Here is a 12,544-nt window from a genome sequence, read left to right as displayed (position 1 = left end):
CCAACAGACCCCCCATGGGCATCCCCAACACTACAAGCACCCAGGGAACTGCCAGACTGTGCAGTACCTTGATACCTACAGAAAAGTCTCTTTACTTATTTATTGCTACAAAATAAAACATACCTTTAAGAAAAAAAAAGAATCAGAAGTTGGAACTGTTAATTTACTTAAAAGCTGGGAAAAAAATACATATTCATTGCCTGCTCACGGAGGCAGGAAAATCCTCTCCTGACTTCCCTCACCCTCCATGGTGTCCCTTCACAATAGATTTGGGGCCTTGGAACATTTGAATGAAGAAGAGAAGGAGAAAGAAAATGAGTCAAACAAGGAGGAAGACTCAGGTCCACCAAGGCTGGGTCGTTCTGGACCAGGTATTAAAACCAGTTCTAAAAAGAACCCCAGAAGAGTCATTGTAGTGGTGACTCCATTCTGAGGGGTGTCGAAGGCCCAATATGCAGACCAGACCCATTTCATAGGGAAGTCTGCTGCCTCCCTGGGGCCCGGGTCAAGGACTTCAGGGCAAAACTCCCCACTCTAGTGAGACCCAAGGATTACTACCCTCTCTTGGTTTTTCAGGTAGGTAGCGACGACATTACCAGGAGAAATCCTAAATCAATGAAGAGAGATTTCAGGTCCTTGGGGAAACTGATTGTGTTCTCCTCCATCCCTTCAGTTGTGGGGATGGATGAAGAAGAATACAGGAGAACTCAAGAGATGAACTTGTGGCTCCGAGACTGGTGTTACTGTCAGGGCTTCGGATTTTTCAATCATGGGTTAGTATACAGGACACCAGACATTTTGTCATTGGATGGGACGCACCTGTCCCAGAGGTGGAAAAGGATCTTGGTGCAAGAGTTAACTGGGCTCATTGAGAGAGCTTTAAACTAGATTTGAAGGGGGAAGGGGGCAAAACATCAGCCCATCTGAAGTGCATCTATACCAACGCACACAGCATGGTTAACAAACAGGAGGAGCTTGAAGCCATGATGAAACAGGAAAATTATGATGTAGTGGCTATTACAGAAACATGGTGGATGTTTCCCATGACTGGACTGTGCCAATTGATGGCTACAAGCTCTTTAGGAGGGATAGACAAGGCAGGAGAGGTGGTGGGGTGGGATGTACGTTAGGGACTGTTATGATTGCTTTGAGTACAAGTATAGTGAAGACAGGGTGGGGTGTCTTTGTGTTAGAATCGGGGGAAGGCCAACAGATCAGATGTTGTAGTGGGAGTCTACTATAGGCCACCCACCCAGGACAGAGAGGTGGATGAAATATTCTATAGGCACTTAGGAGAAATCTCACAATCGCTTGCCCTTGTTCTTGCAGGAGACTTTAACTTCCCAGACATCTGCTGGAAATACAACACAGCAGAGCGGGACCAGTCCTGGAGATTCCTGGAATGTGTGGGAACTTCCTGACATAGCTGGTGAGTGAACCAACCAGAGAAGGTGCCCTGCTGGATCTCCTCTTTGTGAACAGAGAAGGACCGGTTGATGATGTGTTGGTTGGAGGCCGACTAAGGCACAGCGATCAGGAAATAATAGACTTCTTTATTATTAGAGAGACCAGGAGAGGGGGCAGCAGAAATGCCATCCTGGACTTACAAAGGGCTGACTTTGATTTGTTTAGGCACCTGCTTGACAGGATCCCTTCGGAGATGATCCTGAAGGGTATAGGGGCCCAGGAAGGCTGGGCACCCTTTAAGAAGAAAGTCTTAGTGGCTCAGGAGCAGACTGGCCCCAGGTGCTGTAAGAGAAGCCGGCGACAGAGAAGACCACCCTGGCTGAACAGGGAGCTTTGGCTGCAACTCAGGGAGAAAAGGAGAGTTTACGGCCTTTGGAAGAAGGGGCTAGCGACTCACAATGATTACAAAGATGATGTGAGGCTATGCAGGGCGGAAATCAGGAGGTCTAAAGCCCAGCTGGAAATTAATATGGCTTCAGCAATCAAGGACAACAAGAAATGTTTCTATAAGTATGTCAGCAGCAAAAGAAAGACCAGGGAGAGCCTCCATCCCCTGCTAGATGCAGGAGGAAACATGGTAACAAGTGATGAGGAAAAGGCTGAGGTGCTTAATGCCTTCTTTTCCTCAGTCTTTAATAACAAGACTAGTTGTACTGAGGGAATCCAGCCTCCTCAGCCAGAAGACAGAGCCTGGGAGAATGACCCCCCCTGCATTCCAGGAGGAGATAGTCAGTGACCTACTGCATCACATAGACATACACAGGTCTATGGGACTGGATGGGATACACCCGAGGGTGCTGAAGGAGCTGGCTGGGGTGCTCTCCAAGCCACTTTCCATCATTTACCAGCAGTCCTGGCTGACTGGGGAGGTCCCAACAGATTGGAAATTGGCCAATGTGATGCCTATCTATAAGAAGGGTCAGAGGGATGATCCAGGAAATAGTCAGCTTGACTTCAGTGCCCAGGAAACTGATGGAGCAGATCATCCTGAGTACCATGACACAACACATGTGGGACAACCAGATGATCAGGCCCAGTCAGCATGGGTTTATGAAAGGCAGGTCCTGCTTGACAAACCTGATCTCCTTCTACGACAGGGCGACCTGCTTATTGGATGAGGGAAAGGCTGTGGATGTTGTCTACCTTGACTTTAGTAAGGCCTTTGACACCATTTCCCACAGCATTCTCCTGGCGAAACTGGCTGCTCGTGGCTTGGATGGGCACACGCTTCACTGGGTAGAAAACTGGCTGGATGGCCGGGCCCGAAGAGTTGTGGTGAATGGAATTAAATCCAGTTGGCAGCCGGTCATGAGTGGTGTCCCCCAGGGCTCGGTTTTGGGGCCACTCCTGTTTAACAACTTTATTGATGATCTGGACGAGGGGATCAAGTGCACCCTCAGTAAGTTTGCAGACGATACCAAGTTGGGTGGGAACGTTGATCTGCTCGAGGGTAGGGAGGCTCTGCAGAGAGACCTGGACAGGCTGGAGCGATGGGCTAAGGCCAACTGTAGGAGTTTCAATAAGGCCAAATGCCGGGTGCTGCACTTGGGCCACAACAACCCCCAGCAGCGCTACAGGCTTGGGGAGGAGTGGCTGGAGAACTGCCAGTCAGAGAGGGACCTGGGGGTGTTGATTGAGAGCTGGCTGAACATGAGTCAGCAGTGTGCCCAAGTGGCCAAGAAGGCCAAGGGTATCCTGGCTTGCATCAGCAGCAGAATGGCCAGCAGGGACAGGAAAATGATCTTACCCCTGTACTCGGCACTGGTGAGGCCGCACCTTGAGTACTGTGTTCAGTTTTGGGCCCCTCACTACAAAAAGGACATTGAATTACTTGAGCGTGTCCAAAGAAGGGCAATGAAGCTGGTGAAGGGTCTGGAGCATGTGTGGTATGAGGAGCAGCTGAGGGAACTGGGGTTGTTTAGTCTGGAGAAGAGGAGGCTGAGGGGAGACCTCATCGCCCTCTACAACTACCTGAAAGGAGGTTGCAGAGAACTGAGGATGAGTCTCTTTAACCAAGTAACAAGTGATAGGACAAGAGATAATGGCCTCAAGTTGCGCTAGGGAAGGTTTAGACTAGATATTGGGAAGCATTTCTTTACAGAACAGGTTGTTAGGCGTTGGAATGGGCTGCTTAGGGAGGTGATGGAGTCCCCATCCCTGGAGATATTCAAGAGTAGGGTCGACATAGCACTGAGGGATATGGTGTAGTTGGGAACTGTCAGTGTTAGGTCAATGGTTGGACTAGATGATCTTCAAGGTCTTTTGCAACCTAGATGATTCTGTGGTGCTGTGATTCTGTAATTGGTAGTATAATAATTATACTCTGGATATGTGTTAGTTTGTTATTACTCTGCATCTACATCTATTCAGAGAAGACACTGGGCAACATGGACAAAAAGCAGAGATCATAAGGCAGTGTCAGATTTTAAAGCATAATGTGAGCAGGCTTCAGGCTCCTACATCCAATATCAGAGTAACAGGTGCAGTGGATAATTTGTGGGTACCACTGAATAGAAACATATAAACAAAGAAGAGCAGATGCTTCTTCTAGCACTTGCTAGAAGATTTTGCAATGTCGATTTTATGAACGTTTTCAGCATTATTTACTTTAATACAATTACAAGCTTATCTTAATTCTCTGAAAGAGTTATTTTTATCAGAAGTATTAGTTGACAAAAGTGAATTCAGATAGTTTTACAAAACTAATATTGTATCCTATTGATGTCCAAGGAAACCTGAAAATCATTAAGAAGCCAGTTAACTTCAACGGTTTAGTTGGTATAGAAAAATCTTGGGAGACAAAAAGACATTAAACTTATTAAGTATATAAAAGACAATAGCTTCCGCTTGGACAAGCAGTATTTCTATTATATATTTTTATGCAGGGTATTACACCATGCATTGCTGGAATGGTAGAACACTGGCAGGACTCTACCTTCCATGAAGCATCAAAGAAGAAAAAAAAAAAAACAGCAAGAAAGGCTGGGTAGAAAAATGAAATGAATGTTTATTATCTGAAGCCTCTGATGCAGGTAAGCTATGTTACCAGAAAACAACTACAATCAAAAATAGATTCTTTGTTCCTACAGCTGCTTTGTCTGCAGCTCTCTGCACTTAGTGATTTGCAAATAATGATGCAGACTGGGAAAAAAAAGTTTAACTACTGCAGTGCTACGGAGGCGTGGATTAAGCCTTAAATGCAAGTAGTGATTTTGTTGGTGAGATTTACACTTGATTTTGTTCCTTAAACTCATTGAAAAGGAATTAGGTTTTCCATTTTTTAAAAAGCTGTCATGTAAAAAAGAAAGATTAATATTATTTGTTCAAAAAATGTAATGGTCTTGTTGTTCAGCTGTAATATTATTAAGGAAAGCCAGTAAATGCAATCTTATATGCTCACAGTAAGTAATTTTTAAAAAACTTTTCCATAGGAGTTTTCCAGTTCTGTACTTGTGATGAACTTGTGTAATTCATGTCCCTCTGCTACCTTTTGTTTCCTTTATAACTAGATAGCTCTAAGACCCTTGCCACTCACTCCTTTTCAAAGCTTTCAAAGCTTAAATACAGTAGAAGAAAAATATTCTGAGGGGAGAATATTTGAAAGTTTCTCCATGATACAGAAGCTTTAAGACTCAGTGCTAGACATCAAATATCAAAAAAAAGATACAATAATGTCTTCCTCCAATTCTGAGAGACATCAGGCCATGAATATAAACTTAGCAAAAAGTTTTGCAAAATATTGTAAAAGCTTATCAAACTGTTTCACAGGGAGACAAAAATTTTATAAACAAGTCTTATCAAGATGCTTCAGCTCCCATTTGTATTTTTCAGCTAGAGGAAAAATGTACTTCCAAGAATAAGCCAATCTTTACAGTACCTGAGCTCTCTCATCGAGTCGTAGAGAGGCCGACTCTCTAGTGTAGATTGCAAAGATTATCAAAGCTACCTGACATGGCTGCAACCTATTTGTTTCAGTTTCTTGCTAATCTGTTCACTTTCTAGAATCTTAGTTATAGCCCAGAGGGACAGTTTCATTATTTTTGATGGGTGCTAGAGAGGGCCAGCTTTTAAAAAACTTTTAAGAAGGCAAACACAACTCATATAAAAATATTAGGATGTCCTTGTGAAAAAGTAAATTGCCAATAAAGTTAGCAAAATAAAGTTAGCAAAAAAAAGCATGCATTGCTGTAGAGAAAAATCAAAGTGAAAAAGTTGGCTAAAAGGAGATTAAAAAATAGAAATGAAAATTACTGTCATCAAAAGATAATGAAGTTTAAAAGAAATTATAAAAAAGTCATTTCACAGAACATTTTATAAAAAATGTAGTGTAACTCAAGCCAATAAAACCAAAGAAAGTTTTTGAATAGGAATTGTTACTAATTAGATATTGTTAAAGGCGAAATTAACATTTCACTTTTATGTGCTGACAAATAAAAACTCAAAAACCAGCTCTCTTAGCATTGCCTGATTTTATCAGCAATAAGAACACAATAGTACAGCAATATTACATGCTATTTTTCAATCAACAGTCCAGAAGCAGTACAGTAGTGAATCTAGCAAGGACATTCATATCAAAAAGGAATTTAGAATCCCTGATGTATATGCCATAAATTTGTTTTTATGACTTTGGGAGAAAATAGGCTTGCAGGTAACACCCCTGGTATCCTGGAACACATGTAACATGATTTGAACTTGACACATACAAGGGCAGCCACATCTCCAGTAGTTCCTCTTCCTGTGGTTCAAGAACTGTCAGCTCAGTTGTTGCCAGATTAAGGTCATGAGTCCACAAACTCTTGTTCACATCAGTAATTTCCTTAATATCAGTGAAGGTATTTGTGTGATTAAGCAATGGGAATGTCAGAATTCCTTGGTCCCTTTTGGCAAATATTATTAAATGTCTAGAAGAACAGGATGGAAAGCCATAACAGATGCCTTCCAGTTATTTTTTTCATGACTCACAAATTCTCACTTAGTTCCTAGCAACATATTTACCATACAAATTTCAAATAACAGCATTTAAAAACTAGAGTATATGATCATAAAACCCCCTTCCATTATCAAGTGCTATCAATGCTCTAAATACTATATACATTTTGTCTTTAACCCAAGAAGTTTGCATTCCCCACCACAGAGGAGAGATAACAGTTTGGAAGACATCCTGATAGACCCACTGATACTGATGAGGAGAATGCCATTCGAAACCTATGAGATAAGTTTTCCAGCCCAGATGTTGTCTCAAGTAGTTTGTTTGATTTTTTTTTTTTTTTTTTGTCAAATTCTTAAAAAGACTTTGCAGGCAAATTCCATATATTAGGGAGTATGTGAATTAAGAGTGATATATTTTTTGAATAATTTTCCTTCTCTTGCAGTTTGTCACTGGGTATGGCTCACTCACACAACTGGGACATATTCAAAGAACATACATACCATAAGATATGCATATCCAATGGGAGAAATAGTTATAGAAAAGCAGACAATGAATTAAAGAACCTCCAAGTTAGAAAAGCCATATTAAATTATCTAATATTAAACATTAGCCCCAAAATGGGGTGAAAAATTAGGAACAAGGAAAGACAACAAAAAATAAGGATGGTTACAAAGTTTGGTGTCTTACAGGCCATGGTAGACACGAAGGTAACATCCTTGTTTGTTATACTTCACTGAAAGTATAGCCTTCAGCACTGGTGAGTAGCAGAACAACGATTAAGCTGATAAAAACTTCCAAAGAATCTTCCCAAAAGACGAACAAACAGGAATTTTATTGTCAATCTGAAACAGTTCACTGCCAGAAAATGTAGCCATAAAAAGTAAAATATAGCTTAAATCCCTCATTTGCCTAAGCTTGCAGGAAATGAGAAACTTTCACAATCGAAATGTCAACTAATGATGACATTTCTATAGTCTGTTTGTGACTAAGTGCAAACAGAGGGTCTCCATGTTAACTCCTTATTTCACAGTTTACTAATCTGTGCTGATGACAATACTACAGCTCACAATGAAAATGTAATTTATTTGCAGAAGTATTTTTTCTGTTTGATCCATTGAAATTCTGAGCTCTAACTTCACAGTAAAATAGAATATTATTTATTATTCCTATTTTTCTCCATAACATTGCAAAATACACTTTGGAGTGATATTTCCCATTCATAATTCCATCTCTGAAAGAATATTTAAGAAATGTTTTAAACATACTAGGTGAACTCTCCCTGAGTTTTATGACAGTTACATATGTCAAGGCTTTTTGTTTGATGGAAGCCAACATTGTTCTTGTCTTCTTAATGCCAGATCTTTCAGGTACCTAAGGTGCATGCTGTAATGTGAGAGAGCCTGTGCCTCCTGCCCATGCAGGATAAAAGCTGGACAGTCATTCCAGGCTGCTCTGGGAATTTCATGCAGCAGAGTCAAAGCGTGCATAATGGAGGTGAAAGGATGTAGTTCATACAGAGGGCATAGGTGAGGTCATTCTCAGAGCCTGGCACTCTCAGGGAATCCTCTTGTGAGCTCAGAGATGGTGTTTTTAGGGCACTCAGAGGGGACCACTAAGCTCTGTATAGTCAGATTGGTCAGGAGATGTTGTCCCAAGAGAACTTCTGAGAATGCTGTAATTGGGCAGAGTAGATGCAGTCATTAGATCTTTGCATAATAATCAGCAGCATTACGTCATGCTGACTTGCTATTCACCGCCTGATTAAAACGCCTAGTGACAGATGAGAGGACAAGCCTGTGACCACCTTCTTTCATGTTATTTTATATACCAGCTTGCTATTTTGGTCTGCTGTTGTGATCAGACAGCACTCATCACTTCATTCTTTTACATGCTCTCTGACCATGAAATAACAAACACGATATACCTAGAAAAAAAAAAAAAGTGTATTCTTGAAGATTACATACTGGCTCACTAAAATACTTTTCTTTTCTAGTGAGAAGTGGCTTCCTAAATGAAATTTTCAGTTTCATTTTCTTTGTCAGCAGTTTCTTTGTCTAAAATTCTGAGCCACTTCTTGCCATGAATTTGTACACAGAACTGTGTGTAACACTATATATGTAGACAGGTGATGAAAACACTTACTGCCATTAATAATTTCTATTTATCTAGAAAAACTACTCTTTAAATCCCTTTTTGCGGGCTGGTCTATAAGCTACTGCATTAAGGAAACCTTTAGTGCTTCCACTTTATTCTGGCTGTTTCTTTGGTGCTATTCAAAGTCTCAATGAAAAGCCCCTCTTGCAGTTCTGCAGTTAAAACAACAAAGCACTGCCTATGTTTCTTCTTTAACACAGCTCTAAGGATTTATTCTTTGCTCCTTTATTCCTCCTTTTTCTGAAGTTTGCTTGTCCTTTTCCCCTTTAAAATCTCTTTATCTAAAGCTGAATTAGTTTTCACAGCTGGTTGGCAAACTGCCATCCTTTTCTGCTCTGACACTTATTTGTCAATTTCCAGTTGCCTTCAAACTTTTTACTTTTCTTAGCTTCTATTTCTTTTTCCTCTTTCATAGTTTCACTGATTCAAGTTTTAGTTGTTTTAATAGAAAAGGAGAGAAAAATCCCTCCTGGGGGGAGAAAAGGAGCCATATTCTACACTGTGACAAAGAGAAAGCAAAAATACTATGAGATTTACCCATTGAAGGCTTTGAAATAACAAACTTTGTGCTCTCTGCAGATACTTATAGCCTGATTCTACTTTCAGGAAGGTAGCAGGTAAACCTGCTACAGTATTTATGTTCTGCCCTAAGAGACAAGAAATTTATAGATCCATTTTTGTATAATGTTTAGAGTTTTCACAGGCTACTATTTTGCTTTATTCCATCTTAGAGAGTTCACTGTAGCTTTAAAACACTAGAGATTAAAGATTTATTTATTTATTTTTAACACTTCTGCAGCTTAATTTCCTAACTCAGGGTGTACACAAAACTCACTAACCTCTTTTAGGCTTCTACTCATAAACCTATTAAAACAATTTGTCAACCCTTATTTAACACATACTATAGGTTAATAGATTTTAAAGAGTTCTAGAAAACAAGATAATTTTATTTGTTTTATTATTTGAAACTTAACAGAACTTCTCTTATGCGTAGTTTACCATGGCTGTTGCGTTTCAAGCATCTCATAGGCTGTTGTACCAGCAGAGCTAGAGGGAGATAGAAAGAGACCTATGAACAATGTCGCCTTCCTAGACTTTGAGTATCAGTGTAGTGGCTTATGTAAGCACTGTGCAGGCATTGTTCTGCCCACTCAGATAATGAGAATAGAATATTAGCAAAACTGTCAAGGAGTAAGTGCCCAAATATCACATCTTTATTTTCCGTTCTTTAGTGTTCAGTTTTTAATATCTTGAGCACAAAGAAAAGGCAGCATAAAGTTTCCCCATCAGACTGAGCCCTTTGTTTATGCTGTGACTACTATAGAATTACTATTACAATTACTGTTACTAATAATTACTATACTAATTACAAATTACTATTATATGGGCACTGCACCTTCACTTCCTTTGGAAATGGAATAGAGTATTTCGCATGCTGCCAGACTGCAAATAGTAGGTATTTTTACCATCACTATAGCCACAGCTTAGTGGAGTGGGTTAGAGCCCTGCACACATTGTCATGTCTTGGCAGTTTGAATAGGGTTAAAGCAGATTAAAAGAAAGGCCATATCTAAAGCAGAGGGAAACAGGGTTATAGCTTTCAGTAGCTTTTCTTATATGTGAGGTCCTAGAAATTGGCTGGACTAACTGTGAAGTGGTGAATACTGGCAGCAGCTGTCCAGTAAGTGGAAATGTAAGTAATGATTACCCTTGTGGTCTGAGTTACTGCAGGGCAGTTCCCAGCTGACTTAAATTGTTAAAAGTTACAGCCTAATTAAACCTCACTTGTTGCATCAAGTATTTCTTTCTACGTATCTAAGACAATGTTTCATGTGTCTATCCTTATTATTTGTTCACTGCTGTTCCACTTCTACACATACAGTATCATGCCTTTTTCCTTTCAATTCTTTCTAGTGCTGCGCAAAGACAAATCTTCCCAAAGACACAGTGAAAGTATTTTACATATGAACCAAACTATACTTAAAGGCAGAAGTTTAAAGCTGAATTAGGTGAAGAACCCAGGCCGGTAGCTTACCTACATAAGTCTAACATTAGACTCTTCAGCTATTTTTAAGATTAGACTAACTTAAAATTGACCTTTCTGGAAAAGAATTGAGTCATAAAAATGAATATTAAAATTACACTTAGTGCATTGTATGTATCTGGTGTATTATTAGACATTCAAAATACTAACTTCAGAGCAGTGATGCATTATTTAATTCCATTGCAGAGTGGTGAAGTAATTGTTCCAACTAGTTTAATTTTTTAAAAAAATCATATTAAGATGTTTTGAACTATCTTTGACTGGTGTCAATTTTTTTAAGTTTTATCATGATAAAGTTCATTAAATGTATTTAATGCATCAGCAAAAACCACAGTAAATCAGTATGAAATTATTATAAGGAGCTTTAAAATACTCATATTCTTAGAAATACTTAGAATTTACAGTTCTCTGATACATTCATTTTGCTTTATTTCAACTTAATCTTTTAATTTAGGTGTAAATCATTAGGAAAACATTTTTAAATTTGAGAATATAGAAACATTAAGTATATTAGTTCATATTGCATATCATTTTTTGTAGGCCTGAATAAACTAGATTTTAATTAGATAAGTTGTTTTATATATTTTAAGGTTTAATTAATCCATATATACAATACCCTGATGAGCTGGCTGAGTTGTTTTCAGTAGGAAAGCACAACAGCACCATTTAGTCAAAAGCGATATTACAATATTTTGGTTTGAGGCAATGGGCAATGGAAACTCAAGATAAGTTTGATAAGTAACAGTGATAATAATATAGACTAGAATTGGGTGCTTGAGCTTGCAGCCCTAATATACTTTAAATGTATTCTTTCTAAAGTAATTTTATATATATTTTCCTTAGTGTGAAACTGGCAAGAATGAAGATTCAAAGAGAACCACATTTTGTGATTTTAAACAACAATGTAACAATAAGTATTAGATTGGTAATATCTGTGTTGACTTGATTTCTCCATTCAAACTGTTTCCTTTGTTCTTGCTCTGGTCTTCATACTTCTCTCTCTTTAATTATCAATTATCTTTATCGAGACTCCCAAAGTTTCCTCATCCCAGTTTGTCTTACAATGCCGCTCTTCTCTCTGCATAATCTTTCCTGCCCCACCTTCTTGTTCAGTTTATTCAGTCTCTGCCAATTTCAGAATTTTGCAGGTCTGCTGACACCAGTCATTTTGCTAACCCATTCCATCTTCTCCTCTTTCAATTTCCAATCGCACAACACTCTTACCTTATTACTCTTTTTTCAGTCTTACGCTCCTTACCCCATATGATCCAATTTATCCTCCAACTTCCCAGACTTGGTCACCAGAAATGTTAGCTTTTATTTGCAAATTCCTGTTTAGGTGGTTAAGTCTTGGAGAATCATTGGTTCTAGCCAGTGGAGCCACTTGGTTCAAATTCAAATGTGCAGCACCATTCTGGAAGAGTAACAAGAAATATTTGTAAAGATTATAGAAGACCCATTATGAAACTGGGCACTTTCTGGAAAAATCGGGGGGGGGGGGGGGGGGGGGGGGGGGGGCGGGGGCAAGGCAGCATTAAGGCATTACTACTGTGATTCTGCTGTTGACAGCAGAAATAATTCTGGAATTTACAGATGCCAACAAAAACGTCCAACCACATATAAAAGTATCAACAAAACACTGTCAACACAGGGAGTCTCTAAAATATGTAATATCACCAAGAAATGTTTTCCAGATTTTGAAATATCACATACTTAAAATGTCTTCCTGCCAAAGTACTGCTCTAAAATATTAGATTTTACTTCCAGTTTTTACTCCCTGGACAACACTTACAATGAATAAAGTAGCTTCTCTGAGTCCTTTTTTCCCCCCTCTCATTCTGAAGTAGCCTATCCTGAACATATAAAAAAAGTCTTTTATTTGTCTACTCAAGTAAGAGCTTATAAGAACTCTCCATCATTGCAAAGGAGAATATAGAATATATATAGAG

The 12,544-nt window shown here is 39.2% G+C and overlaps 1 long non-coding RNA gene across 3 annotated transcripts in view; it reads right to left on the bottom strand.

The window, feature by feature from the left end:
• The window catches only part of LOC141923414 (uncharacterized), a 69,479-nt gene that overhangs the window by 38,920 nt on the left and 18,015 nt on the right, over positions 1-12,544 (bottom strand). The window contains exons 2-3 of one of the 3 annotated variants that reach the window (XR_012623289.1): positions 11,854-12,009; positions 5,920-8,069 (exon numbers count right to left, since the gene is read on the bottom strand). This is a non-coding gene — a long non-coding RNA (uncharacterized LOC141923414). Of the gene's footprint in view, positions 1-5,919; positions 8,070-11,819; positions 12,010-12,544 lie in introns of those variants that run through there. The other 2 variants (XR_012623290.1, XR_012623288.1) reach the window with 2 other exon arrangements.

The sequence above is a fragment of the Strix aluco genome, chromosome 4 (assembly GCF_031877795.1).
Source record: "Strix aluco isolate bStrAlu1 chromosome 4, bStrAlu1.hap1, whole genome shotgun sequence".
Classification (NCBI taxonomy): Eukaryota; Metazoa; Chordata; class Aves; order Strigiformes; family Strigidae; genus Strix; species Strix aluco.
Note: the sequence above shows the minus strand (reverse complement) of the source record. Positions and strands in the feature narration are given on the sequence as shown.